The sequence below is a fragment of the Helianthus annuus genome, chromosome 11, assembly GCF_002127325.2.
Source record: "Helianthus annuus cultivar XRQ/B chromosome 11, HanXRQr2.0-SUNRISE, whole genome shotgun sequence".
In the NCBI taxonomy this organism is placed as follows: Eukaryota; Viridiplantae; Streptophyta; class Magnoliopsida; order Asterales; family Asteraceae; genus Helianthus; species Helianthus annuus.
Window position 1 is genome coordinate 175,163,800 of NC_035443.2, and position 6,000 is coordinate 175,169,799.

Consider the following 6,000-nt stretch of genomic DNA (forward strand, 5'->3'; position numbering starts at 1 on the left):
TGTTTCCTTCTTTCCGACACTCCCCCTCAAGTTGAGTAGTGGGATCTCCAATACTTAACTTGCTCAAACAGCTACTAAAAGCATTTCCGTTGACTGCTTTTGTGAGAATATCTGCGAGTTGATCTTTTGATGATATATACGGGAGCTCTATGATCCTTTCCTCTAGTTTTTCCTTGATAAAATGTCGATCTACCTCCACGTGTTTTGTTCGATCATGCTGAACTGGATTTTCGGAGATTTGTATTGCAGCTGTATTGTCGCACATAATTTTACTGGGTGTTGCCCTTGGGAGAAACCAATGTCTTCTAGAAGTTTCCTGATCCAAAGAACTTCGCTTAACCCTCGAGCTATGCCTCTGAACTCTGCTTCTGCACTCAATAGAGCGACCACCTTCTGTTTCTTAATCCTCCAGGTAACAAGGTTTCCATCAACCAAGGAGGAGTACCCTGATGTTGACCTTCGATTTCCCTTATCTCCTGCCCAATCAGCGTCAGTATAGAACTCAACATTTAAATGCCCATTTGCTTTGAACAACACTCCATGGCCTGCGTTTCCCTTTAGATACCATAGAATTCTCTGAGCAGCTTCCATGTGGGCAACTTGCGATTGGTGCATAAACTGACTTACCACTCCAACAGCATAAGCTATATTAGGGCGAGTGTGAGTGAAATAGATTAACTTGCCCACGAGCCGTTGATACCTTTCTTTGTCTGCAAGCTCGCCATTAAGTTCCATGTGAAGATTGTGGTTCACCACCATTGGCGTATCTGCTGGTTTACAATCAATCAAACCAGTTTCCGCCAGGAGATCAAGGACATACTTCTTTTGACAGATGAAAATCCCCCATTTAGACCTGAGAACTTCTATTCCGAGGAAATACTTGAGATTCCCAAGGTCTTTCATTTCAAACTTTGAAAACAAATTCTTTTTCAGCTGTGCTATCTCTTCTACATCATTTTCGGTGATAATCATGTCGTCCACATATATGATCAGGCAAGTTACGAGGCCGTTTCTTCTTTTGAGGAACAGGGTATGATCAGCGTTACTTTGGTAATACCCGTATTCTTTCATGGCCAAGGTGAACTTTCCAAACCAGAACCGAGGTGACTGTTTTAGCCCGTATAGAGATTTTTTTAACCGAAAAACTTCCCCATCTTTAAAACCCCATGAAAAACCTGGAGGTGCTTCCATGTAGACTTCTTCCGCTAGGTCTCCATGGAGAAATGCATTTGTAACATCAAACTGATGGAGAGGCAAATTCTTATCGGCCGCCACGGAGAAGAGGACTCTGATTGTGTCCATTTTTGCAACCAGAGAAAACGTCTCAGAGTAATCGATCCCATACGTCTGAGTGTACCCTTTGGCTACAAGTCGAGCTTTGTATCTTCCAATAGAACCATCTGCTTTATACTTAATTGAATACACCAATCGGCAGCCAAATGTTTTCTTTACTTTGGGGAGAATGCACTTTTCCCACGTATTGTTTTTCATAAGAGCTTGCATCTCTGTTTCCATTGCTTCTTTCCAGTTCTTCTTACCTTGCGCTTCCTTTTACAGAACCAGGTATTTGTTCGGAGTATAGAGAGGTGACAAATCCTTTCGCACTGTTAGATAAGTTCCCATTAACTATAATAGCTACAGGATACTTTGAAGTTCTGGTTTCCCTCTCTGACGAGTACCGTTTTGGAGGGACCCCTCTATTGGCTCTAGGAGGGAGAGGGTATCTTCCGGTTGTCTCTGCTGCAACTGGTTCCACATGTTCAACGACTTGTTCAACCTCTTCCAAGTCTGGTTCACCCTGTTCCACATCTGGTTCAACCTGTGGAGTAGGTTCCGTTGTTGTCGGTTCTATGTGTTCCCCTGTTATCTCATGGTTATAAAACGTAGAACATCCAGAGTCCTCAGAATTTCTTAACTCAGATATCACGTTGGGTGGACTTTCTTTAGTGGTACTGTGCTGCGCAGATTGTGTGGCTGTGTTTGAAGGACTCGCAGTACCGTGATGATTTTCTGTTGTTACTTCTTCAGATGAGGGAAGTTGGGTTAGCCAACTCAGGGTGTCTATACATTCATTCTCCCCCTGACCACTGAGTTGGGTGTCATAAAACTATAAAAGTATTTTGTTTCAAGAAAGTCAACGTTCATTGTGGTGAACATTTGATGAGATTTTGGATTATAACACCGGTAACCTATTTGGTCGATCCCATAGCCGACAAATACACATTTCTCAGCACATGGGCCGAGCTTGTTTCGGTTGATTTTAGGTATGTGGGAGAAAAAAATGCTAGAAGCTGCAGATGAAACAGATGATCGGGCCAGTCTAGAAGAGGAGGAACACGAGAATTATGGAGAGAGGAAGAATGCAGAATTAGAGCAAAAATTATTCAGCAGGGATGCTGTCCTGAAGTCACTCTGTGATTACTCACACAAGGATCACACGAAGACTCAGACGGATAAGAAACAACTTGACTGGTCGTTTCAAAAGGCAATCAAGGGTTGGATGGATGACAAAGTAGATTGGCCAGCAAAGCTAACAGATATCAATACCGACTTTCGAATTCCAAATTTTAATGCACAGGATTCTTTCTGGTCTGCACCTAAATTCAGGCCCGGGAAAACACAAGTTTTAGCTTATAGATGGGTCCATGAATGTGGTCCACCTACAATTGAATGGCTCATTGCTTGGTGCGCCAATTACCTTCTTTTCGACTTGAGGACAAGTCGACTATCGGGGCAGGATGTATTGATACAAACCCGACTCCTATACGGGTGGGAAATAGGTCAGAATTATTAATAGGTTAAAACAGTTATTGAAAAGGGAAACTGATGGGGAAATGGGAACTGAAGGGCCAGTTATTACTGCTATTATTGCTTATTTATATCTTTGTTCTAGTTTTTGGGGAGGATGTCGATGATTATTATCTAATTAGGTATCTATACCTTTGTTCTTGGAGATTAACCCATCTCGAATCGGGTGTTCTATCTTGTAGTATTTTAGTTTACAACAATAAAATCTATCAGTTAGTTTTGTTTGATTTTGGTGGGACAAGTCCCATACCTTGCAATGGTATTAGTCCATAACAATCGACCCTCCTTAAGGGCCAACGTCCTCGTTGGTCACGGCTGGCTCTTTCCAGGCCACCACTCCGAGCCTCGTTGGTCACGGCCACGTTGGTCACGGTTGGCTCTCTCCAGGCCACCCTCCATAACATCCTCATTTTCTCTCCCTTCCTTTTAATATTTATTCCGTAATCTTTTAAGATTTTGCTTATAAGGAACGCACAAAATAAAATTATTTGCTAAGATTTCAAACCATTTTCGGTATATGTATTCTTTTATGTATTTAGATTGAACTCATGTCATCAATTCTAGTTCTATGTCTAAATTTCAGCAAATAACAGAAGTAACAACAAAATTAAGGTATGAGTTATGAATTAATGGTGTATTATATTTTATATAAAGTTTGTAAGATAAAGTTTTTTGGTTTGAGCTTTATGCCTTATAAACTAATGTGAACATAGATCATACGGTAACTAATTTACGAATAAGGAAGTCACATTTTGAAACAGGTTACTTACTTGAAAATTCAATGCTTCTTCAAGTTCTTTGATGATGACTTCCATAGTCGGACGCCCTGATTGAGTTTCTGCCAAACATTGATATGCAATTTTTAAGAACGTTTCTATAGAATCCTGATTGACACCCCCTTTTAGCATAGAAATGACATCATCCGCTTCCATTAATTTTGGATCTACCATTCCCTTCAGTGTTCCTTCATTGTAGCGTTGTCGAGCTACTGATGGAAGACCTTTCTCACCATAGATTTTATCATATGCCAACCTCCCACACAATATTTCAAACAGAACTACTCCAAAAGAGTAAATATCTGATTCCTTTTTCAACGTCCCAGTGTTCTCATATTCTGGATCTAAGTACACTTCTGTACCGGCAACATTGTTGGTAATAAAGGTGGTACCTTGTTGATTTGTACACTGTAACTTCGAAAGCCCAAAGTCGGCTATCTTTGCCACCCAAGTATCATCCAATAAGATGTTTGCACTTTTTATATCTCGATGTATTATCATTGGTTTGCGGGTGTGAAGATAATTTAATCCATGTGCTATATCAAGGCATATTTGTAAACGTTGAGCCCAAACAAGATTAGTCACGTTATCCATGTCACCCAAATAATTGTCAAGACTTCCATTAGCAACATACTCGTAAATGAGAATCAACTCACGTCCTTCGTCACAAAATCCTAAAAGAGGGACAATGTTCGGATGCTTACAATTACTAAGTGTTCCAATTTCTGCAACAAACCCTTGTTCTCCTTGTCTATCTACTCTACTATAGAGGCGCTTAATAGCTACAGAACTATATTTCTTACGCAATTCACCTTTACTCTTTCCTTCAATTTCCGAAACATTTATACCATCAAAATGGTCAAGTTCTGCTTTGTACACCATACCATATCCACCTGACCCAATGCAGTAGGTTTCAGAAAAATTTCCAGTGGCCAACTCTATGTCATTCAATCGCAGTCTCAAGTGATCCAAGCTTTTCCCCTACAATATTACGTGTTAGAGAAAAGCAGGCAGATGCACTTTAACATTACAATACTCATAAAAAAGTGATGCCCCGAATTTAACATTACATATTAGAAGACAAGTAGAGAAATGCATGATATATTTGACAGTAAGGATGAGAATGCAATATTGCCATGTCTTTGTCACTTCATTGATATGTTCCTTTCTAGAATCAGAAGTTTTTGAAGATAAAGCTCAAAATAACTTCCAACTTTTTCAAGTTTTTTTAGGTTTATATATGTGATGTTTATATTAGGAATTACAAATAAGAGTTAAAAAATAATATTGTATACATAAAAGTAACTTCGATTAAATATTTTGTTTGTACTTTGTAGCATTGGTCTAAGGTAACTATTATTTGGTGCAATCACTTGAATCAAACTGAAAAAGGTTTTGTTACCTTCAAATGGTTGGATGTTGTACCTTCAACGGCCATAAGTGTTGTTTGTTCCTTCATTTTGAATAATCCCAACAATGAGTATTAAATTAATAGAATTATAGACTGTTAGTTAATAGTTATTACAAAAAAAAATGATGAAAGGTAAAAAAAGAATTCAAAATCAGATTGATGGTCTTACATGTTTACGTTGAAGTTCCAATGCTCTCTCGAGTCTTGTGCGTATCGTTTTCATGTCGGGACGCTGTGATCGCTTCTCCTTTATGCAACAATATGCTATTTCAGCAAACATGTTCAGTGATTGCAAGTTCATTTGTTTTCGAAGAACAGGATCTATCAAATTATCAAGTTTTCTCTCTTCATAATGTGCTCTAGCCATTCGAGCAAAGTACCAATTATCATCGTTTGGATTAGATGCTTCTCTTCCAAACAAGACTTCAAACAACACGACACCAAAGGAGAAAACGTCAGACTTATGATTCAAACCTCTTGTGTTTTCATATGCCGGGTCCATATAATGCAATGAGCCATTGTACTTACCGGTAAGGTGAAGATGATGCTTTCTACCTATAACCGCAAATTTAAAACCATGTAACTTGGGTTCCCAGTTGTGATCTAGTAAAATTTTGGAGCTTTTAATGTTACCATGTATGACATAATGATTTTCAAATGTATCATAATGAAGGTAACTCAATGCACGTGCGACCCCGACACATATAAGCAATCTTTGCATCCAAGTGAGAGTTGGGTTACTAAGATGTTTGTCAAGACTTTCATTGGCCTCATACTTGTTGATGATGATGAATACCTCATCATCCTTACCTATATCCTTAAAAGTCCACTTATATAGAGAAACAATATTTTTGTGCTTGAGATCTCTAAGAACCGAAACCTCGTCAACCACAATGACCTCGTCAACCACAATGACCCTTTGTCGACATTTCCGCGCAGCAATATTGATCAAGTCCCCAGATTGCAAGAGTAGTTGTCCTTTGTAAACATGAAAAGATAAACCAC